Source organism: Leptopilina heterotoma, unplaced genomic scaffold (assembly GCF_015476425.1).
Source record: "Leptopilina heterotoma isolate Lh14 unplaced genomic scaffold, ASM1547642v1 Lhet_163, whole genome shotgun sequence".
Lineage (NCBI taxonomy): Eukaryota > Metazoa > Arthropoda > Insecta > Hymenoptera > Figitidae > Leptopilina > Leptopilina heterotoma.
In genome coordinates this window covers 1,408,164-1,434,684 of record NW_025110879.1, presented here as the reverse complement: position 1 = coordinate 1,434,684, position 26,521 = coordinate 1,408,164, and the positions used below count along the sequence as shown (strand labels likewise).

The 26,521-nt window shown below is 30.8% G+C and overlaps 1 protein-coding gene across 2 annotated transcripts in view; it reads left to right on the top strand.

The window, feature by feature from the left end:
• Nucleotides 1-26,521, top strand: part of LOC122498983 — a 223,282-nt gene that overhangs the window by 127,809 nt on the left and 68,952 nt on the right. The window lies entirely within an intron of this gene.

Genomic DNA, 26,521 nt, shown 5'->3' with positions numbered 1-26,521 from the left:
AGATGATACGCGTTGTTATCGATCTCTGCGCCGACAGTATCTTTTCACAGATGGTAACACATCTTTTACTCCTCAGGGATGGGGCCCAAGCTGGTGCTGCATAGAGCATTTTAGCATAGGCGACACTCGCCACCAGTCTTCTTTTTTGCTTACGGGGTCCGCCTACATTTGGCATTAACCGTGAAAGATTAGCCGCACATTCGATCGCCTTATTTGACGCCGTAGCCATGTGGTAGTGGAAGTTTAATCTTCCATCTAACTCCGCACCAAGATATTTAATTTGCTTACTCCACTTGACCTCGAATCCGTCTATCACGATTCGTAGGAGCTCATAACCACGTCTGTCTGTGACCAGCAGTGCCTCGGTCTTTTCCAGGGCCATTTCAAGACCTCTGGTATCCAGCCAGCTTTTTGCTAGTCGCAGACATTCGTTCACCAATGTCCCAAAAGCCTCCTCACTTTCGGCAGTGCACACGAACAACGCGTCGTCCGCAAAGCCGACGATCACCGCACCTTCGGGCAGATCCATTCGCAGAAAATCATCATAAGATATATTCCATACAAATGGACCCAGCCTCGAGCCTTGAGGAGCCCCACGCTGCATCTCTTCCCTGTGAGTGCAGGTGTCTCCTTCATATATAACCCACCTGTCTCTAAGATAATTATCCATTATCCGCAACAAGTAGGGCGGCATGCTTTTCTTTTTCATCGACTCGATGAGATCTTTCCATCTTGCGGAATTAAACGCGTTGCGTATGTCAATTGCTACCAACGCGCAGAAGCTCTTCTTTTTTCCAGGTCCCAATTTGTTTTTTCCTGCTTTGGCTATGTTCACAACTGCCTGGATGGCATCAACTGTGGACTTGCCTTTACGGAAACCAAATTGGTGATCGAACAGGCGATTTTCTTCGGTCAAGTGGCTTTGCATTCTCTGCAGAACCATATCCTCTAGAAGTTTACCCATCGTATATAGCAGGCATATAGGCCTGTACGATGAAACCTTATCTAGAGGTTTTTCACCTTTCCTCAGGAGGACTAACCTCTGCCGCTTCCAGTCGCGGAAGAACTCTCCTCTCTCAAGGCAAAGATTGAAGCATCAAAGCAAAATCTGGGGTGAAGTGTCGATTACCAACTTTAGGATCTCGTTACTTATCCCATCGATTCCAGGCGCCTTGCCTGTTTTCAATCTTTTGGCTGCTTTTTGCAGTTCACTAAGTGTGAAAAGTTCTTCCTCTTCGACTTTGCAATAACTCCAGTCCCTTCTAAGGTATGGTTCTGCGGGAGGAAACAAAGAACTTATTACCTGTCTGACCCAATCGGGATTGTCCAGGCCGGGGGTCTTTTGCCTCGTCACTAATTTCTTAGTCACGATTTTAAAAGCCAGACCCCATGGGTCCTTATCGACTTTCTCGATTAGGTCCTTCCAGCTACAGCGTCGCGACTTGCGGATCTCTTTCTTGAGGTTCTTTTTCGCCTCCTTGAAAGCCTCTTTCAGCAAGGGATCTCTCTTAGATCGGGTATATGTCCTTCTTGCTTTGAGGCATTCCTTCCTCAAGGAAGCTAGCTCCTCTGACCACCAGTGCAAGGATTTTCTTACGGGAATGGCGCCTTTGCGTGGCATTGACGCATTGCAAGCGGTGACTATCATGTTCCTCACCGCTCGCACCTCCCTAACCAGACTGCTCGGCCTCTTCACCCAGCCCAAGTCCTCAATTAAAAGGGCTTCTCTTAAGGACCGGCCGAACTTTTCCTTGAGTCTCTTCATATTCCACGAGGAGGTTTTGCGACCAGGAACATCCTGTCTTTTTTCTCCTCGTGTGTCTATTATTATTATTATTATTATTATTATTATTATTATTATTATTATTATTATTATTATATAGTACAAATTATAGTGAATAGATTTACTAATGTGAATCAGTGGCGCAAAATTTTTACTAATTCAAATTTAGACAGATAAATAGATAAATACTTAAAGAAATAAAAGAAGAAATCTTAAAATAAACTTTCTGAGCTAATTTTAGACGAAAAAATCCTCAACTTTCTTAAATCTTATTCAGTAACTGCAGAAGCGCATTGGAGAGCAGTTGTAATTTTCGATAATGACTATATCAAGAATTCCCTTAATCATTGCAATTGGATTCATTAACTTTATTGCAGATATACATGTAATTTTCCACCCAGCCTCTAATTACAACAATTAGAATTAATCAAATTAGTCGGGAATGAGAAAACAAGATTGATTTATTAGCCGCATGTTCTGAAAATTGCAATAATTTCTAGAGTACACATTATAAACAAAACACTACGAAACGTATATTAAGGAATGTACGAGTAATTTCAAATTCCTATTATACACAAATAACATTGGCATCGCATCTTATTTGCGCGCTTATATTGCAAAATCCCTAATATACATTTATCGAGCGCGCAGCTGTAAACTCGAAGGTTTATCAAAAGCAAATTGCCCATATTTCCACACATGTAATATTACTTTCAACATATTCACAATGTTGCACAAATCGCGAAATTATATTGATGGCAACAACACAATTTACTCGCGGTGAATTCGTTACGGGATAAATATATGTAACATTGTTTCAAAACTAAAGCCGGACAATTTATCCGATTTTGCTAAATTACTCCCGTAGTGTTATTTACTGCCTAAATTTTTTACAGAGTATAGATTTTACTCCCAGTTTTTCTAAGGATACCAAATAGAGACACAAAACGAATTGCTTTGCAACACTTTTGATTTGTTTTTATCTCAATTTGACATCCTTAGAAAAACTGAGGGTCCTAGTGCTTTTTATTTCTTAAATTTTTTACAAAGTAGATTTTACTCCTAGTGCTTCACAGTAAAAAGTAAATCTTAATTATAAGATCAGTCTTAAATTCAGCACTGTCTGCTCTAATGTTAAATCATACAAAACAATTGTTTTTCCCTGACTTTTCCTTGATTTAGAGACAAAATTTTGAATTTTTCCCTGACCCTAAAGAATATTCTGATTCACTCTAAAAATTATTAGACGCACTCAAAAAACTGTTGTATTACATTTATTTACGAATCACTTTAATTATAAAATTATTCGAAAACATCAATAAATTCTTTTTCAAATAAATATTTAATCATTATTATTATTCCATACTCTCTAAATTTGAATCAGCGAAAAGTCGCTGATTCACCAGCCCAGAGTATGCAGCTGATGAAACAGGGTATATACGCTGGAAAATCAGTGCATATACGCTGTTTTATCAGTGTATATACGCTATTTCATCAGTTGCATACTCTGGGCTGGTGAATCAGCGACTTTTCGCTGATTCAAATTTAGAGAGAAGGAATTAAGATTTTCAAAAAATTTTAAATTCAAACCTTATGAAATTCAACAACTTATAATAATTTAAATTTCCATAAAATTTTTCAAAATAACATTAAATTATTTACAACAATTTTAATAAAATCCTTCACAAGAATTAAATTATTTTAACAAGTAATATAATTTTTCACATGAATTCAATTATTTAAAAAAATGTAACAAAATTCGTTGTAAGAATTCAATTATTTTCAAAAATAATAAAATTCTTCAATAGGATTTCAATTATTTTTAATACAATTTTAAATAAATTCCTCGAAAAATGTAATTATTTTCAAAAATTTTCTGCAAGAATTCAATTACATTTCATAATGAGATTCTTCGCTGAAATTCAAATATTTTCAAAATCTACTATTTCAATCAAATTTCTCAAAAGAATTCAATTAGGTATTTTAAAAAAATGTAATAAAATTGGTTGCAAGAATTAAATTATTTTCATAAATACTACAATACTTTATAGGATTTCAATTGTTTAAAAAAAATTTAATACAATTCGTTGCAAGAATTCAATTATTTTCATAAATAATAAAATTCTTCACAGAATTTCAATTATTTTAAAAAAATATAATAAAAATTCGTTGCAAGAATTCAATTATTCTCCTAAATAATAAAATTCTTCACAGTATTTCAATTATTTTTAATACAATTTTAAATAAATTCTTCGAAAAATGAAATTATTTTCAAAAATATTATCAAAAATTCAATTTTTTCCAGTACTTTAATAAAAATCCCTGACTTTTCCCTGGTTTCCCTGACCAATTCTACTTTCCCTGACTTTTCCCTGATCTGTGGCAACCCTGTTCTAGTAAATTTTAATAATTTTACTTCTCCCTAAATCTTGTCACTCTCTAAATTTTACTTCTTTTGGTTTTCTTCTATTTAACTCACTTTTAAAGTAGATTTTTAACTCGAAAAACTTTACTCCCTAAATTTTGCATAATGTAGTGAGAATTCTGATAGAAAAAAAATGCAACGAAAATTATAAAATCGCTTAGTGTAAGATTGAGATTTAGTGATATTGTTTAATGCTCTAAATGATCGGTTTTGCAAGCGTCTCACGGTGTAGAAAATAAAGACCGCGAAAGATAAACATCGAAGGAGCCGCGCAAAACGTGCAGGGCGCGGAGGGGAAAATAAGGCACGCAGTGATCCTTACGTCCATTAAGTTTAATGACATGTCGTTATACGCATCAAGGTTTCATAAAAGGGAGAGAGAGAAGGCAACAAAGTGAGGGATAAATAATTACCGCGGCCATCTTGAATGTTTGCTAAAGGTTCGTGTGCCGCCGATGTGTGTTATATATACATAGGGCGTAATATAAGGAAAAAAGGGCGTTGTACACACCTTCGTCCCCCTAGTAATTCGCACATGATGCACAAATTAAGGAATAATAATATTCGACTCGCCCACAAACAATAGAAAAGTGAGAGGGTCGGTCATTTCCGGTGAGGCGACCAATCCGAGCACACTTTGCAACTCCATGAGTAGAATATGAATTAAGCACATTTCTTTTATTTTTCGGTTCCACCTTTAACCCTCCTTCCTCCCCTATAAATGCTCCTTTACATGTTTTAAGATCCTCACTATTTATCAGGGTCTAAACCACGAAACTGACATTCAGCTGCTAAACACCAATATTCTTATAAAGTTAACTTTGTTTTACTAATTTCTAAATGGTCCCCTTTGCTTGTTTCAAAACACCGGAACTGGCGCCGTCTTAAACATCAAATTGCCATCAAAGCCTCAATGCCAATTTAGTCTCATATAGTTTTACACATCCTGTTTTTTTTTTGTTCTTTTCTAAATTAAATTCATTCTGTCTTCTTTCTCATACTCTTTAAATCTAAATTAGGAAAATTATGCTAAAGGCTAGTAAAATTTTACTAATTGTTAGTAATTTTTAATTTTCAATTTCATGAATACTATATATAGTAATCGACGTTGGTCGTACTGTATTCATAGTGCGTATAGAGGACTAGAGTTCGATTCTCCCGGGAGGATTTTCCATTTAACTTATTTTATTTCTAATTATATTTAATTTAAGTTAGTTTTAATTTAAAGTTAATTTTAATTAAGTAAGATTTAAAATTTTAATTGTTTTGCAAAAAGTGTAGGACTCTTTTGTGATCCAACCCGTGTAGAAATTGCCCTACTAGGGCCATAGTAAGGAATGAAACGCCGCGCCCGATCAGGGCCAGATCGGGGCGACAAGAAAATGTGGATTTCCTGATCAGGGCCACATCGGGCGCGGCGTTTCATTCCCTAATAGGTCGGCCCTATCCGGCCCTGATAAGGGCCCCAGCGAAATTTCTACACGGGAAGTATTGTAATAGTGTAGAGTTTTTTGTGGTTTGTAGGATCAATAATTTGAAATGAAAAACTAAATTTTTAAGTTTTTTTTAGACGTTTCGATCCTAGTTTGGATCCTCTTCAGTAGTTTTATCAATATTCTTCAAAATACATATTTTTTTGGTTTTATTATAAAATAGTTATGAATTATTTGTATATAAACGAATATGGAACGAATGGAATTTATTAAGACATTAAAAAAGTCAAAAGTGTGGTTATATTTACCAACATGTTTTGTTAGTGCTGTTTGCTTATCCTGTGGCTTTAAATAGTCTCTTTTGTGTTCATATAGAAACGGTTTTTTAGAAATCTTTTTGTTTGTCCAACATAATTGCCTGGACAGTTGTTACAAGGAATGGAATAAACTATATTAGAATTTTGTTCCTTTGTTAGTTTGTCTTAAATATTTTCAAAAAATGATTCATATTTTTGCCTCAAAATTGCCTGCTGCATAAAAATAAGACTATAATATGCGCGTAAACGAAAGTGAATCATTAAGACAATTGAGTTGTTTAACGAGAGGGAACTGCATCAAAAGTATATTAACGCGTGTAAATTGAAGAGTGTATATAACTTTGGTTGTATAAAAAAGAGGATAATCGCATTTTATTCATGAAGGATATGTGATAATAAACAAAGGAAAATAGACGATGCGATGCAAGAGTGTAAAATTTATAAAATTCAGGAAGGGCGGTAATGCAGTAATCATCACGTCACTTCACAACCAACTCAACATTGTAATTACAAGATTACACCTTTGACTCTTGCGAGTGCTATATACGTTCTATACGAATAGACTTCTCTTCACAAAAGATAAAGAATGAACATCAAAAAGGAGGAGAAAACTGCAAACAAGAATTAATAACAATTAAAAGTAGTTAGGACTTTCTGAATCTGAATTTAGTTAAAAATATTATAAGTAATCTTTGAGTAAAATATTGACTTACTTTTTGCTTCGGCAATTAGTATAAGAAATGTAACTAATTATAAGTAGAAAATAATTATTCTCTCTAAATTTTAATTAGCAGACTTTGCACTCGATAATTAATTTTCAAAAAGGAGCTTTCACGGAGAAAAATAAATAGTAATAATAATTATACTATTTTCGATGAAAAATTACTACTTTTAAGTAGTAATTTTGAAACTGCTCGAAAAATAGTAACTTTTGCTTCGTATTCAAACGATTTTTACTTTTTTGAAAAAGTATAATTTACTTCAAGGAATCTAAATTTTATTAAAAGCCGAGTAATATTTAAAATGTCCCGAGCAATTAATACTCTGAGCGAAGCAACTTTTATTACGAATCAGAGCAATTATTACTATTTCAGTAAAGATTTTTACTCGTAAAAGTAGTAATCCGTACCCACACAATGACGCGCCTCACACCTACGGTCGAAACGAATGCCGGCGCGCTTGCGCGTCTGTCCACGCCGTGACGAAAAAAATGCTGGTGTAGAGAGCTATGTTGTCTCGTTTTATTTTAATAAATTAAAATAAAATAATCAGTGCGTTCAAAAAATATTTTTTCAAGTAATTAACACTCTGCATGTGTATTATTATTCATTATTCATAAGTTTTACTTTTTTTTCACATTCTTACTTACAATTAACAACTTAACATATCGGAAAATCTTAACATCTATACAGTTTCGAACCCTACCTAACTTATATCTAACGCAACCTAAAATCGCACGCATTTATACTAAGCCTCTCGGCTACGCAATCGCTATGGAGAAAATTTCATGTTACCCGCATATATCTCTTTTCGATAAAGTGAATCATAAATTATATTTATTTAGATAAGTTACTGAATTAAAATATAAACATTTATAATAATAATAATAATAATAATAAACAGTATTATTAATTTAAAATTACTTATTTTAATTATTAAATTATTAGATTATAATGTTAATGATTTTATTTGTTTATATATTTTTTATTAATTAATTAGTAATTCATTAAAAATTAATTAACTAGTTATTAAGTGATTATACATGAATTGCATACTTTGGAAATTGATAAATAATTAAAATGCATATAGGAATTAATGATCGCACCACTGATATAAACAAAATTGTCCAAATAGGACAAATAGGGCAGGTTACGGTCGCTGCGCATGACAGTAGTGACGTGATCACACACATAGGTGTGTAACAGTAGTGGTACGGATTACTACTTTTACGAGTAAAAAGTTTGTTCTGCAATAGTAAAAGTTGCTTCTTGCAGAAGCAATCTTTATTTTCCGCAGTATTAATTATTAGAATTTCTACAAGTAATATTTACAACATATCGAATGTAAAAAGTAATACAAAATTTAATAAAACTTACAATGACGATGTAAAAATTAAAATTCTTAAAGCAATTTTTAAACGTGACTACTGTAATAATTACTATTAGTAATTTTTACTACCAGAAATAGTAATTTATACTTCATGCGAAGTACATTTTACTATGAATAGTAATTTTTAATATAAAAGTAGAATTATTACTATTCCATAGGAACTTTTACTAGAAACTCAGCACCATTTTTCTCCGTGTTGAAACTAAAAAAAGTAGTAAAAATAATGCAGGTATCGAAAAATTAAACTTGACCAAAAACACTCGTTTTAGACACTTCACAAAACTGACAAAAATTCCATTCTATATTTTATTTTCCTGACTTTTTCCTAATTTTCATCAAAAATATTTACTTCTTTCTAATAAATTTCTTCTTTATTCTGCAAATAAATTGAAATCCTGCAACGAATTTTATAATTCATAAAAGAATTTAGATATTTATCAAAATAATTTAATTCTTGCCAAGAATTTTATAAAAATATTCACGGAGAAAAATATAAAGCAACTTTTACTACTTTTATAGTAAAAGTTTCCAGTAAAGCATTTCTGGTAATTTTTACTACTTTTCGAGTAAATTTTGCTACGTTCGAAGTAAATATTTGTAAAAATTAGTAAAATTTACTTCGAACGTAGCAAAATTTACTCCAAAAGTAGTAAAAATTACCAGAAATGCTTTACCGGAAATTTTTTACTATAAAAGTAGTAAAAGTTACTTTATATTTTTCTCCGTGTTTAAATAATTGATTTCTTTTGACTAATTTTATGCAAATTTTAATTTAAATAATTATTCTTGAGAAATTTTTATTATTCATGAAAAGAATTGAATTCTTACGAAAATTTCTTACAAAAAGTCTTTTAAATAATTGAAATGTTAGGAAATTTTCTGAAAATAGAAGATATAAAAAATCATTGAATTGCGAAAAATTTTTTAAAATAATAAATTTTACAAAGAATTCTATTAAAATTTTTGAGAATAATTGAATATCTGTGTGGCAATTTATTAAATTTTTTTTGAAAATAATTGAATTTCTGAAAAGCATTTTATTATTTATGAAAATAATTGAATTCTTGCGAACGATTTTATTAGAATTTTTAAAAATAATTTAATTTCCAAGAAGAAACTTATTACTTTAAAAAATAATTGAATTTTTGTGATGAATATTGGTATTTACGAATTTTTCAAAGAATTTTATTGAAATGCCTCAAAATAATTAAATTTTCGGGAATAATTTTGTTATTCAATTTTTAATTCAATTCAAATTCAATTCAAATTAAATTCAAATTCAATTTTTAAGAATAATTCCATTTTTTTAGCAATTTCTGTAAAATTGTATTAAAAATAATTGAAATCCTGCGATGAATTTTATTATTTATAAAAATAATTGAATTTTGCAAAGAATTTTATTAAAATGCCTCAAAAAAATTAAATGTTCGGGAATAATTTTGTTTTTATTTATCGACATAAATGAATTCTTTCGAAGAATTATTATTTATGTAAATAATTGAATTCTTGGGAATAATTTTAGGGGAGGGTGGTCTCATACCGACCCCCTTATGTTTCTTGAAGATGGTACCACTAAAAAAATCGCCAGTACCATCAGTCCGAAAACGACCCCCATATTTTTACATTGTAATTGTTTATTCTCTTCTTCCTTATTGTTCACATAAAGTGAGGATAGGTTTTGCATATTTACTTTTATTTTTTAGGAATTTATAAAATATTTTACTAACAATCACAGCACTTATTACTTAAATTTAATTCTCTTTTGGTTAAATATTTTATTCATTGTCAGTTGTGAAATGTTCTCGACAAGGCGATATGAATTAAGAAAAGTTGTACTTTTCGACATCTTTGGAAGCAGTTAAGTACGAAAACGAAAAAGAATTAATAACAAAATTCGTATATATTTTACTAGAAATAGGGCGAAAATTAAAACAGGCAAAACCATTGCTGCTATTATATTGGAAATTTAGACACTGTTTAACAATTTATATTTATTATCATTTTAAAAAAGGCCTTAAAATTTATTTAAATAAAGTAATAATATTAATTCAAGTTTAACTATGTCAACATAACTTAAAGACATAAATAATCTCAGCGTAAAGTTACTAATGATTCATTTATTTACCTTTTTGTTCAGAAAAAAGTCCAAAAATGTATTTAAATGAAGTCAAAATAATTTAACAGTTCATTACAGACTTGAATTTTATTTTAATTCTTGAGATTTTCCCCAAAAAATGGGGGGTCGGTTTCGGACCACCCATTTTGAGAAAGTTAAAAACGTAAATTTTCGCTTTTTCTTTAGATCTTTTATTAATGACAATCAGAAACCTCGTCAACCGTCAGAAAACATTGAAAAATAGTTCCTTTACTCAAAAAAATTTTGACGAAGACAAAGAAACACATTTTTGGCACATTTTTAGCCTTTGCACTTTAGGGGGTCGGTATGGGACCACCCTTCCCTATTAATTTCTTTTTAATAATTGAATTTTTTGCGAAATTTTATGAAAATACTAGACATTGAAAATAATTGAATCGTATTAAAGAATTTGATTATAATTTTTGAGAATAATTTTTTGATTTCTAGTATTAGCGAATTTAAAGTAGTGGACATTCTAAAAAAAATCAGAAATAGTAGCTTTTAGTGGTTAAAATCTTAAAAAGTACCCAAATAGTAGTATAACGTAAAAAATGAAGTAAATAAAAGGTTTTAGTAGATGAGTGCGAAGCCTGAATTAATAAGTGTTTACTTATTGGAATTAGTGACTGCCTTTTTGCTTTTAAATTATACTGAATCAAATTTTCGAATCAACAAAAATGAATTGAATTTTTCGTTCTTTCTTGAGCGCGAAGGGACATTACATGTGAAATACTTTCGAAATTCAAAATGTTGTTATTTATTCGAGGCGAGTAATTCGGTCATGGGGACAACGACGCTTATAATTGATTGAGTATTCTTATTTGAAATTGCGTTAACCAGGGCGGTAGCATCGGGAGCATGCAATCAGAGTCCTAAAGCCCGTGGGGATACACAATGGTGGTACGCGAATAAATCTACTCCCGAGAGAGGAGAGAGAGAAAGAGAGATCCGCTCTAAGATTAATCTCAAGGAGAACCGAAAAAGAAAGGATAAGGACAAGCCACAAAATATTGGTCGCACGAGAAGGAAACAGAGTGGGAGACCCAAAGAAAAGAGTAGAAGGAGAGAAAAAAATAGAGAAGAAGTAAAGAAAAAAACTCGAGAAACTCCGAATAATTTTCCATCAGGAATAATTTCATAAAAACTGCAACTTTAGCGAATTACTAAAAGTAAGATTTATTTTGCACAATTAGCGTACGCGTATTTTCACAAAAAAATACTTTTTACAAAAAGCAGAGTATTCAAGAACGTCGAATAATTTCGTTATTATTGGAGTTTTGTAAAAAAAGAGGATATAGATCATTACATCTCTATATCTCGTTTTGATGTGTCCACCAATGTCCTCGACACTGGTGTCCATATATAGAATGCGTGTTTGTGTGGATATATAAATTTTTTACAAAGTATATCGAGAGAACGTGTTCGGTCGCACATGCCTATTATCCCCGAGAACTTTACCCGCAGAAGACAGACGCGCCTGCCTGCGCATATTCCCCTATTGGTCCGATTTTATCTTGAGAAGCGACTCTTTCTCTCTCGCGGTGGATAGGAGTGTACAAACTCCCTGAAATCCGCAGTGGAAACCTAACGAGGTTGGAAGACTTCTTTTTTTTCCTTTGTGTCCCTTTTGCCACCATTCTTTTTTTAATCCACGAAAACCAAGGGATACATTATATACACTATCCTCGCACCTATACTTGCCGCGCGTAAACGAGAATAGAAGAGGGAAAAGTAGGAATTTTTTTCAACTTCTTCTTTCTATTCTTTTTTGGCCATTTCATTCTCTTCTCCTACTTTTTTGTCCATTTCATACTCTTTCTCCATCTTTTCTCTTTCCCTCCTTTTTTGCCCATTTCATTCTTTCTCCACTTTTTCTCATTTCCTCCTTTTTAGAGCTTGCTATGGTAATGGTTACCATAATAAAAGTTATCCTTTAGTAGTAATTTTAGTCTTTACAGGGTTGCCACAAAAATTTAATTCTGTTTTTCCCTGACTTTTCCTTGATTTCCAGACAAAATTTTGACTTTTTCCCTGACCCTAAAGAATATTCTGATTCACTCTAAAAATTATTATAGATATCATCAATAACTTCTTTTTTAAATAAAAATTTAATCATTAAAATTTTTCTATAGGATTTAAGTTTTTCAAATTCAAACCTTTTGAAATTCAACAACTTATGAGAATATTAGGCCTATTATAAAACATAAAGAAATTAAAGATGACAGAGTAATAAAATTATTATTTTATATCATAAGAATATTGTAACTGTATAAATTCAAATTTTCAAATATTTTAATTTGAACCCTTTTCAAAATTCAATTATTTCTAAAAATTCACGCTATAATGCTTTTAATATTCAATTATAATTTAAAAATTTAAGTGAAATTCATTTCCAAATCAAGTTTTATTTGAATTCAATTATTTAAATACAAAAATAAATAATTTATTAAATAATTGAATATTTCTTAAAATTGAAATTTTATGAAGAATTTTATCAAAATTTTTAAAAATAATTGAATTCTTTCAGCGAATTTAAAAAAAAATTATAAGAATAAATTCAATTTCTATCATTTTATTTAAAATTCTATAAAAAATAGTTGAATTACGGAGAAAAATATTATTATTTATGAAAATAATTAATTTCTTGTGAAGAGTTTTATTCAAATTGTTTTAAATAATTGAATTTTTCATGATTTTTAAAAATTTTGTCAAAAAAATTAAATTCGATCGAGACATTTCATTAAAAAATTGAAAATAATTGCAATCTGACGAAGAATTTTGTCAAATTTTTTTTAAATAATTGAATTCATGTGAAAATGTTTATTTTTGAAAAGAAATTTTTCAAATTAATAAAGCATTTTATCAAAATTTTTTCAAATAGTTAAATTCGCGAGAAAGATTTTATTATTTATGAAAATAATTAATTTTTTGCCAAGAATTTTATTCAAATTTTTTCAAATAATTGAATTTCCTTAAAAAAATATATAATTTGTCAAAATAATTGAATTTTTAAGAAGAATTGTATTAAAAATAATTGAATTGTATAGGAAAATTTTATTAAAATTGCAATTTTATTAACTAAATCTTGTGAAGAATTTTGTCAAAATAGTAGATAGTTCTTCAAGAATTAAGTTATTTAAAAAGAAATTATTGTCAGAAATAGAAAAAATTGAAGGTTTTATATTAGAATTCTTGGCAATTTCATAGTTTATGAGGCAAACAAAAAAAAACACCAAAATTCAGAATTTTCTTATAAATTCTAAAAATTAAATTTTTTCCAGTACTTTTAATAAAAATCCCTGACTTTTACATTATCACCCTGACCAATTCTAATTTCCCTGAATTCTCTGACCTGTGGCAACCCTGCTTTATAGTTCGATTTAGAAATTTAAGGAATTAAAAATGTTTCAGTGCTTATATTGCGTCCTTGAAATTGAGAAAAAAATAGCTAATCAATGTCAAACGAAAAAGACAGAACCGCGAGTTAACGAGAAGCAAAAATAGAAAAATGTAACAACTTTATACAAAATGAAGTAAATAAAAGAAGAGCGAGATAGCTGAGAATCTAGATTTGCGTTGAGCTGGAATTCAACGCAAAACGTATATATAGGAGGACATATCAGCAATCGTCGTTCTTACAAGCATTCCTAAATGAGTATATGAGAGACCTTATATACCGTGAGCAGGCAAAAGTAAAAGAGGAAGAATTTAACGAGTTTAAAGGAAGGCGTCATCTAAAGTGTAATCCAACGAGAGAGAGAGAGAGAGAGAGAGAAGGGGTTTCAGATCGAGAAAAAGTCCGATAAATTAAGAAAGAAGAACATTTCCGGAACCGAGTTGTTCGTGTTTTTTGCGATAAGAAGGAAGTTCGGCATAGTTTGGTTAAGTGCGCAGTGTGGATAAGGCTGGTTTAATACCTTAACTAAGAGAGAACGAGAGAGAGGATACAAAATCAACTCGTATACGCGATATTTCGAAATCAGACTGCTGGTAATCTTAATTGCCCGAAATACCAAACGAAGAAACCGTATAGAGGTGCTTTAGCGACAAAGTGAAATTCGCTTCTAGACATTGTAACAGAACTGATAGAGAACTGAACCGGAAAAAACGTGTACAGACTCTTTTAGTTTTCAAAATAAGTAGAGTACTAGACGACATTCTGGAATTTGCCGCGATTTCTTCTTTAAGATTATATTTTATCAACCGTCAGTGTTTTTTCATCTTCCTCTTCGATAAAAACTCATTTTTAACTTTTTTAATTTCATTTCTCTTAATTCAAATTTTTCCTTTTTGCGAATAAAAGTTAAAGAGTAATTTAATTAATGCGCGAATTTATCAGAGAGTTTAAATAAAATTTTTCTCTTTGTGTAAAAATATTTAGAAACAAGTATCGAGGACAATAAAAAAATCCGTTTACAGAGAGAAACTGATTTTAACTGAATAAAAAAAAAATTTTGTAACCTTCGAATCGTAATTTAAAGAATAAAAATACCTGTATAATATAATTTCGAGAAAGAAGTGATCTCATAAGTGCCGGCATAAATAATCTATTTACTGAAACAATCACTACCGATGATGAGAAATCTAAAAAGTGCGAGAATTTTATGCTTGAGGGAAATTTCATCGCGAATTGTTGTTTGTCTTTCCATTATGGGAACTTGCAGTAGCAAGAATGTACTTTTCCGCATAAAAACAAATATCCCCCTCCCCCTCACTTCTATAATAGCTTGTTCCTCTCGGATATCTTATTGCATTTATATTGCCATTTCGACAAAGAAGGGAGCGAGAGATGAGCCTTTAAAAATTGCAATGAGAGAAGAAGAGAGAGAAAAAGAGAAGGTTAGAGAGAAGATAGAGAAAAAGAGACAGAGAGTAAGAGAGGAGAGAGAGAGAGAAAAGACATAACAAACAAGAATCCTTGCTTGGTGGTAACGGATCTGTCCAATGTTCCGCTACATTCTACAGAAAAGATATTTTTTCACGATATCATTTAATAGATATCACGCACCTGCCAAGTTCCTAGAAGGAGAATATAACAGAGTTGCCAATAGATCAGGATCAATTGCACGATTGCTCCATTCTACATTGCAATATTCACCGCGAAGCACCACACAATACGCGAACTCATTATAATACACTCTTTTCTCTCTATACAGAAGCGAATTTATACGCCTATCTATAATAATCGCCAGCGCTTCCTATTCAGTTATTATCCTCAATACTCTACTATTATGTACCCTTCAAGGAAACATTTGCCTCTAATTTTACAACAAAATACTATTTTCTCTGATGGCTAAACTCTTTTTCGTTTATTCCCCTCGTTGCGCGATATTTCGATTGATATTGTTTATTTTCCATTTCCTTCCTTTATGTACTTTCCGTCTATTTTATTTATTTACTTCTGCTCTATTTTCCTTATTCACTTTTCATTTATTTTATTTATTACTTTCATTTGAACCAAACAAATATTTGATAGCAATGCATCTATAGCAGCATTGGTTGTTTCAATCAAAATTTCTTTGAAACAACAAAATTTTAATTAAGTATACGGGAGCGTGGGGTAATGGGAGCTTTTAAATTTCACGTACTTAAAAGCCTTCAAATTCGCTGTACTGTCTAGAAAATCTTCTACAACCTTTGTTTATATCATTCCAAAACAAACGATCACATTCTTGACAAATTTTTAGTAAAGACAAGGGAAAATGTATTTTTTGAGTTTTCATTGTAAAATGCAAAATATTTCTAAACATCACCATAAGTAGTTAAAATCGTATTATTTAGTTCTGTTTTTTCATTATATTATAGGTGAATATGTGTGGATATGTATACTTGTATAAAAATCGCTAGATAATAATAAAATTTGTTTATGTTTTTATTTTTTTATTCAAATTTTGTCCTGTAAAAATTCTGTGGGGTAATGGGAGAATTAGTGTCATCCCAAAGAATTTTCGTTACTATGTTACGGCTTTCGTTATTTCTTTGAAAATTGTAAAAGATATCACCTTATGAACAAACTTTTAATTAAAAAATAATTTTTTGTGGAAAAAATGGAAAATTTAATTTTTTTTCAAAAATTTTGTATATTAAATTATAATTTAGGAAAAAAATTATTCTAAGTCCTAAAGTTTTGGCTTCATTGTAAGTATTAACACTTTTTTCTATTAGAAAACAAAAAATATTCCTAAAAAATAAAAAATTTTTAAATTTCAAGTGAAAGCTCCCAATACCCCACAAATTGGGTGATGGCAAAAAATGTATTTTTTTTTTGAAAATTTTTTTTTTCCATTTTATTTTCTCTTTTTAAGTTTCTAATTAAACATAATTAAAGATAAATAACGAAATGAGTAGAAAATGATGAAAACAATGTATTATTATAAAGATAAGTTGGTTATTTTAATAATTTTCCTTAAGGGCCCGTGTAGAAATTTCCCTACTTCGCCTTATTGAGGCGCTGATGAGGAATTAGTTAGGCCAACCACACTAGAAATTTCTAGATAGGTGATAATCGGGCACTCACTAGAATGCCCTATTTTTCAGATAGGGAAATCTAACTGGATCTATTTATGTCCCTATTAAATATTTCAATCAGGCCCTGACTAGAATTCCTCTAGTTGAATTCACACATTCTGATATTCTACTCAGGCATACTGACAAGGCGATCTAGTTAGAACCTCTCTATTTATCCACATCATCACCTATGATAATCCAAGCGTGACGAAATTAGACAGGTCCTGACGAATTTTCCTAGTTTGCGCCTCACTTTCGAAAGGGCATCTATTCAGGGCCTTATTAAAGCCCTATTTTCAATTTTTACACGGGGGGCTCCAATTCCCCCACGCTCCCCTTTATAACAGCAAAAAGTAAAATCTTAACGCCCAGGGAAATTAAATACACAACACTTTAACAGAAAAGTGTACACTACGATATAAATTTTGTATATGATAGCAGTAAAATTATATGCACACAGCCAAGAAACAGGAAATTGATCAGTCGAGATTTTTTACGGCTGACAAATCAATCATATATTATGATTTAACGACACATGTTTGCATTCTATTATATATACCAGCATTGACTTGAGGAGGAGAAAAGTGGTTCTCTCTTGAAGCGTGAAGAAAAGAAGAGATAGCTTCCCTAAGAGTGTCTATTCGAAACAAACTCTAACTCAATAACGCAAGATGGATATAAATCTCCCAACGTATGAACTGTGCTCGTATAATCTAAACCTGGTTTTCAATGGATTTGTTATGGGATTTCCGCTCTCTTCTGGAGCACGCGCCCAACAGAAGCACTTATATATACAATATCTAACCGCAACACCTCAAATTTAATTCTTCAATTTTACAGTCAATGTAAAACAATTTTTCCAGCGATTTTACAGTCAATGTAAAATAATTTTATCAGGAATTTTACAGTCAATGCAAAACAATTTTACCAACGACTTTACAGTCAAAATTATTCACTCCCAAGCATTTGAAAATTAATCAACTCAAAACTTTACAATCAGTATTTTTTCCCACTGTCAAGTATTAATCCGTATTGAGTTTATCTAAATTGACTATACCGAAGACAATTTGAGTCAAAACTCCAAAATTTATCTGGATAAATTCTGCGGGTTGATTTTATGTGCCAAAATTGCCATCGCCATCACCATCATGATGATCATCATCATCATCATCATTAACATTATCATTAGGGATTAAATCGAAAATGCAACAGGTTTTTATCTCCGCGATTGCTCATTAACAAAAAGCATCTCTAATTAGTAACTTCGTTTTAAGGTCATTCTAAATGCGAAAGTTAAATTACAAGAGTCCTCCTTCTCCTTAAAGTTCGCCATCAGATGAAAAAGTGGGTTGACTGGTGCGTGGGTGGGGGAACAATTAAACCTTGAAAGAGTTGAAGGAGTCTTGATAAAGGGTTTCCAAGTCCCCAACACTCTCGAGAGGTAAGACATAAAGCGAATTTTTCTGATCAGTGTGTGGATCACGAGCAGCTCTCGTCACTTTTCAAACGCGTGTGCGCTCAAAACAACGCACGAGATCTGTTAAACGAGAGAAATAATAAGAGAGAGAAAGAAAAAGGGAAAAAAAAGAAAAAAAAAGAGAGAGAGAGAAATAAGAATAAGAAGTAAAGAAAGAGGAAGAGGAAAGGACAAGAAAGAGAGAGAAAAAAGAAGAAGAGAAAGAAAGAGAAAAAAGGAAAAGAAGAAGGAGAGAGAGAGCGCCAGATGACGGCCATTTTGAAATCGTTCAACTTTTTAAAGAAGCTCTCGTCGTCGTCGGCGCACATTGCCGACACTCCCAATGGTCCCGCCAATCAACGGCGCCCGCTCTTTTCTCAACGAGCAGATTTCATCTAAAATCATTCACATCAACTTTTAATGCTCGCTTCGATGAAAAAACATAAAACCCCCCCTTAAATTCCATTCGAAAAAAAAGAACGTTTCGCACCTGGCATAAATTATTTGACGTGTTCTTCAATCATTGTTCTTTAATCTCAACCGCAAATCGACAAATTTCAATTTCGTTTATATATAAAAAAAGAAATTTAAAACCGATCACATTAGATCTTTAATCAAGTGACATATATAATATGTAAAGTAGCCGCCAAATAACAAAGGAGACATAAGTGCCAAAATGATTGAATTATCTTTTGTACAACAATCAAATAATCATCTGCTCTCTAAAACCAATAATTATGTCATACTATAGGTGCGTGTTATACAGAATTGTAACCACTGAATCAAATTGCTAAAAAAATTTACTAACTTTCAGTATAGGGTAAGTGTGCCAATTATGGCGCGGTTCTGGTTTAGCCGTCTTTGAAATAGAAAATTCAAAAATTATAATGAGAGAAGTAAATTTATGGCTTATTAAACAAAAAGCTAGTGTCATTCAGATAATAAAACATTAGTAAAAACTTTATAAAAATTAATTGTTTAAACAAATTAAAGCAATAAAAAATAAAATCAAAAACGTCAATTATGGCGCGATTGAGTCAATCTTGGCGCGCCAATTGCGGCGAGAAAAATAACGTGTATTTAGAGGTTGTGTTGCGCGCCATAACTGAAGCACGTGCATTCAATAAAAATGTGCCAATTATGGCGGGGCGCAATTTTTGTTATTAAATAATTAAATTAATAATAGTTTATATGTGTTTCTTTTCGTACAATGATATCGAGTTAGGTCGAAAATAACTTTTTCAAACATTTTCAAATAACTAAATTATTCTAAAATAGTAAATAATTGTATTTTTCACAAAGTCGCCATAATTGGAGCACCCGTCACAATTGATGCACTTACCCTATGGAATTTTACTCTTAATATTATGTATTCTATAAAAGTCAGTGTTTTCTTTAGTATTTTTTCACTTTCTTTACTGATTTCTTTTCCTTTTCTTTCCTAATTTTTGTTACTTTTCTTTAATGATGTTTTTTACTTTCATGTACTGATTTGTTTTACTTTTATTTCCAAATTTTGTTCACTTTTCTTTATAATGATGCTCCTATTACTCTTCTTTAATGATTTTTTTTTCACTTTTCTTTACTGATTATTTACTTTTTTCCACTGACTTTTAGAGCTGTGCAAAATAATTCGAACTGAACTGTTCGAATTATTTCGCCTAGTTCGAATGTCGAAAATTCGACATTCGAGTTAGCTTAGTTCGAATGTCGAAAATTCGACATTCGAACTAGCCCAGTTCGAATGTCGGATATTCGACATTCGAACTAGCCCAGTTCGAATGTCGAAAAACCGACATTCGAACTAGCCCAGTTCGGATGTCGAATATTCGACATTCGAGTTACTACAAAATTCGAACCGAACCGAGTTGTGTTCGGTTTTAGTACGCTAAAATGTCGAATTCTAAAATTCGACATTTCAGTCGCCCAGTTCGAATGTCGAAAAACCGACATTCGAGTTAGCCTAGTTCGAATATTCGACATTTCGGCGCCCCAAAACCGAACAAAACTCGGTTCGGTTCGAATTTTGCTCTACTGATTTTCTTTTGCTTTTCTTCATTGATTTTTGTTTACCGATTTTAAAGTTTAGAGTATCTGCTTTAAATAATCATAAAAATCGAAAGACAATGATCATCTAAATGAAAGATGATGGCCACATTTTTAGAGTAACCAAATATTCATCTTCGGTACATGATATCCATTTTTAGAGTAAGCATTCATCTATTTTACGATACAACGATTTATTACCATAATAACCAAATAACCATCTGTATTACGAAAGGAACGATCATCTATATAATGACTATTATACTTGTCTATATAATGGATCAACGATCGACTGTTGGAATGAATGATCATCTCTATAATGACAGTACGATTATACCCATATATATATATATATAGATTTATATAGATATATTATATAAACGGAATGAGTAGACATGTGAAAATGGACATAATTACCGGTGAACACCTATGTAATTGCTTAAGCACACTAATTGCCTAATGTCACTTAAGAAACCCACGTGAAAGCATATATCATATAATGTATAACCTCTTCTTTAAAAAAAGAATCCTAAAAAAAGAATCTTAAAAAAGAATGGAAAAAAAGGAGAAAAAAAGATAAGAAAAAATTAGAAAAAAACGAAAGAAAGAAAGAAATAAGGAGAAACAGAAACGAAGAAGAGAAAAGAGAAAAAAAAGAAATGGTAAAAAGAGAAAAAGAAACGAAAAAGAGAAAAAAATACAGAAAAGACGAAAAATACAAAAAGACAAATACGAAAAAATTGAGAAAGAAAGAAAGAAGAAAAAATGTGAGAAGTTAAAAGAATCTAGGAATTTCCTAGATATATATATTGCTGGTATACTAATTAGCATTGCCCGATAGAAAGTGACCGATAAGCTAAAGTACAAATTAAGAAAACAAATTTCTAGGTAGCAAAAGATTGCGTGAAAGCCATTAATACGAGGTATAAAACCGATCATCGATGTTGATGATGCTGATCATCAGCATCAGCATCATCATCATTATCATCATCCTCATTCTCATTCTCATTTCGATCCACTCGCATCTGATCAATTCAGCTCATTTAGTAGCAGCTCATTCGAGTCTTTTTAGCGTCACCGATTTAATTAACTCGGACGATTTCCAATAGAGTGAAGAGAGAACGATCCCTCGAATCGCCAAGTAAATTTATTTTCAACTCGATTATTTCACAGTCCGCCTGATTCCTTCAATTTCTTCCTCAACTTTTTTTGTTTCCCTTTCTTTTCTTTCGTGTGTTTACATTTTACTCGCGAAATTCATAAATAAAGAATACTTTAGTTAATAAAAAAATATTTCGCATCTTTTCCATTCATGTTTTTTAAATAAGGAAACTGTCTTTCGTAAAAAGGAAAAAAGTTCATCAGCTTTTGGAGATTTTTTGCAATTAAGTTGATTCGATTTCAAGTAATTTAAATTAAGGGTGTTCAATTCACTCATATGTGTAATGTCAAACCAAAAAGTTTTCAAAAAATAAAATTTATTTAAACCAAGTGAAATTTATTTGAACCAAATACAATTTTTCTAAAGCAAATTAAAATTTAGTTTAAATAAAATCTATTTGGTTAAAATTAACAAAATTACAAATATTTGTGAATAAATAAATCAATTTGTAATTGTAATAATAAAAGAAATCAATTGAGAGCCTGGAACGGATATAACTGCCTGCTACGCATGGTTGAAAGGGACCATACCAGTCAGACAACAGTGAACGCCTCTAGGTCTCTCACTGCTGTCTGACTGGTATAGTCCTTTTCAACCATGCGTAGCAGGCAGTTATCCGCTCCAGACCCTCAATTAAATAATTTGGATGAATTATATAATTTATTTACACAAAATAAATATTTCTGTGAAAACTATTTGAGCGAATTATAATTTATTTTTACAGCAAAGAAAATTTTAAATAAATTATAATTCGTTCAAACTGTTTAATTGATTTCTTTTATTATTGCAATTACAAATTAATTTATTTATTTACAAAAAATAAAATTTATTTCAACCAAATATTTATTTGAACCAAATAGTCAGTTGAACTAAATTTTTTTTAAACCAAATATTTAATTGGACCAATTAGTCATTTGAACCAAATATTTAATTCCACCAAATAGTCATTTGAACCAAATATTTATTTGAACCAATTATTAATTTAAATCAAATACTTATTTGTACCAAATACTTATTTGATCAAAATAAGTTTCATTTAATCCAAATAAAATTTACCTAACCCAATTAAAATTTATCGAAACCAATTGAACCTCCTTAAAGTCTCCCTAGTTTCAATTATTTACCCAAGAGCTTTCAAATTTTTCACGATAATGATTTCCGGAAAGTCAAGGAAGTTTAATCTGAACTTGTACATCTCAAACATTGAAATTGGCAACCCTTTCGTCACCAGCAAATAGGCAAGACAGAGAGAGAGAGAGAGAGAGAGTTTTAGAATTTTTTTCCTTTTTCCGAATGTCTATAATAGACGTGTGCAAGATGTCCGTCTGACTGTCAGTTCTTCTGTCGATCTCGACACACCTTGGCATGCAAACAGACGCGGACTCGGCAACTTCGAACTTGTTGCGCAGCTAGTGAACCAAGATGGGATGACGGATAACTACAGCGGCTCGATCGTTCACCCTTGTGAGTCCCTTCTCGTGATGGATCTGTTGCAAGTTTCTCGTCTCGTTTCCCTTCCATCCCAAGTCTCAAACTTCACTTATACTTATAAGTTACATTCTCTTATCACCGGAAGTATACTCGAAAACTAATTCAATTCATACGAGTTAGATAAGTTTTTACATTTTCATTTTTAATCCAATTCCGAATTTTTTCCTTTCGTTACAAGTTTTCGTTTCAAGTTTTCCTTCGCAAGCGCTTCAATATACTGAAAGTACACTCTCGCGTGACTGCTCATCAGATAAAAATTATCTGACAGTTAATTATTTCATTTATTTCCAACTTTGCATTAGGATTAATTGCTCCAGTTTGAAATCAAAGTGCGCGCGTGTGTTTTCAAAAATTCGCTGAGGATTAATTTGTCTTTCCTGTTATGACACGCTCCCAAGAGGTGGTTAATTGATAAATTGGAATTATTCATGACGTCTTCCGTATATATATATATATACCTACATGTTGATGAAACATAATGTCATATATCGTAAAACTCGATCGATATAATTGTTTTATTCTGTTTTGATTATTGCTCTTATTTCATGCACTTTCCATGTCAGTGAGTCGCGTGCACGCAATAATTTTGTTGCGCAAGAACGGTGACCGTATATTACGCTCCGGCGAATATTCTCTGTATATGTATAATTTTCCATCGTTTTCATTCGCATCGACTATGCCATCTCGCATTTCTGAAATTCAGTCCTTGCTTGATAGTATCATCATCTATAAAATTTACTCGTTGCTTGACAGTTTTGTATAAAAATAAGTCGTTTACGACATTTGCGTCTTTTCTTAATCAAATTACGGACTTTTTTAAAAAAAACTGACTTTTACGGACTTCAATCAAACTTTACGGACCTTTACGGGATTTACGGACCCAGTTCGAGCTCTGTCTAAAATTGATTCATTGCTTTATATTTTCAAATGAATATTTATACCAAACAGAATAAGAATAAGTCATGCAAAATTTTATCAAAAACTAGTTGAGATATAATTTACTCATATGAGAGTTTAGATAAAAAGGAATAAAAATATCGAAACTTATGGCAAACCGATTAGAGAGGATAATCAAAAGTCGAGTTGCTATTCGAGACGATGAAAGTGTTTTTGCATTTGCACCTCGGAAACAAAAATTTAAAGGTTAAAGAGCTTTTGTACATTTTAGATATAATGTACACTGATGAATACACCACTACTATTCACTACTATACAATACCAATAACAAATAGTGTGCTATTATCTAATATTACTTGTGCATCAACTTTTATATCCATACGCGAAAAGAAACACGAAAATGATACAATATATGTCTGTTGCAGTTAATATATTACAATTATAATTAAACGATAAATTACACTCCAAACACTAATAGCCATTATTTAATTCCCTTTTATTAGAAAGTTTGTTAGTTCGCCATTAAATAAATACTTATCATTTGCATAAAGAACCACCTCTACTTTTTCGAATTATAATCATAAAAAATATAAATATAAGATATTATGAATAAGACAAAGTAGAACAAAGTTGCACAAAGTTAGAACACTTTAGTTAGAACAACTCTAATTTTTTACAGAATCCGCTATTATTTAAGTATATATATATATACACACAGCGTACATGATGTAGGCTCTTCTCCACCTGACATCTCATATCCTTCTGTATATCTATATACATGTTGTTTGCAGAATCCCTTTATGGAATGATAATATCTGCTGTATCGTATTTAACCCGCTATCACACACCGCTTGACCTCACACCTGCTTATTTGGATAAACTCTGCGCGCGTATAATATGATACATGGTGGGCCAAAAGGAGAGAGATGAACCTTCTCTCACGCACAAACAAAAAAAGGGCGGCAAAATTATAAGTTCGCCACTGGTGGGCATTTTAATCCATTCGGCGTGCACTTGTACGCCCAAAATTATTTCCTTGCTCTCCCCTTTCTTCTCCCTCTACTCTCCCACCCTTCTTTCTATATTCACCAGGGAAGAGGCCAACAGCAGTAAATCACAAAAATTCACCACACAACACACTTTCTTGAATCTTTGAAGCATAAAAATAGTGGTACGTGTCTGTAACCATCATTGTGTAGCTTCATCAAGAGTAAGTACACTCTCGACTAAACTACACAATGATGGTAAATATATAGTGGTAAAAATAATGGTAAAAATAGTGATAAAAATACAGTGGTGAATGTAGTATAGTAAGAGAGGGGGCAGGGAGAACCACTTTGAAAAAACACTCCCCATTGCTGTTATATGATGATGCGGGATATATATATATATATATATATATATATATATATATATATATATATATATGCAACACGCGTAGTGTGCGCATTTGGAGAGAAAGTATTGGTTGAAACGTATTGACAGCAAGTAATTACAGTAAATCTCTAATTATCAGAAGGATCGATCGTTACCAAGTAACATTTGTCTTTGACTCCTGATATGGTCATCTCGCTATGAGAGTCACAAACCATGTTCATTTAATTATTTTTTCGTTATAATTGTCACTTTCCATTTTATTTCAAACATTATTTAAGACTTTTTCATTCTTCAATTTTATTCTTTATCACCATTTTTTCTCCTTACATTATTTTTTCGAATTAAATCCAACTGTTTTTTTTTGGCTCCAAATAAAAATAATAATTTTACCCTCCTTTTTTCGAATTAAAACGAACTGTTTTTTTTTGGCTCAAAATAAAATAATAGCTAGTAATTTTGCCCTCCCTTTTTTCGAATTAAAACGAACTCTTTTTTTTGGTTGAAATACAAAAATGATAATAATAATAATAATAATAATAATAATAATAATAATAATAATAATAATAATAATAATAACAGGCTTCGCACTCGATAATTAATTTTAAAAAAGTAGCTTTAAGACCAAAAAAGTAGCTATTGAAAAATTAAATTTGACAACTAAAAAACACTCATTTTAAATAATTCAGAAAAATCACAAAAATTGGATTCTGAATTTTATTTTTCTAAATTTTTCCATCATCAAATTTACGTTTTTTCTCATACTACAATATTTTAAATGATTATTGTGTCAAATTTTTTTGAAATTTAACAATTTCTATAGCAATTACAACTGTAATTCTTCCAACATTCAATAATTTTTTTTTTAAATTTTAAATTAAAATTATTTAAAAACCAAAAGTTTAATCGTTTTTTTAGAAAATAATAAAGACTTCAATTTCTAAATCTTTTGAAATTTAATTATTTCTAAAAATTCACGCTATACTGCTTTTAATATTCAATTATTATCTAAAATATTAATTGAAATTTATTTTTAAATCAATTTTAACTAGAAAATTCTATGAGAAGTCAATTATTTAAATTTTAAAATAAATAATTTATTGAATAATTGAATATGTATTAAAATTGAATTCTTCTAAAGAGTTTTATTAAATTTTTTTTAAATAATTGAATTTAAATTTAAATTAATATTTATTATTAATTAATATTTATTAATAATATTTAAATTCTGCGAATAATTTTTATTATTTATGAAAATAATTAAATTCTTGTAAAGAATTTTGTAAAAAAAAATTTTTTAAATTAAGTTTATTCGACATTTATTTTATGATTATTGTGGTTTTAAATAATTTAATTCCTGTAAAAGTTTTATTATTTTTGAAAA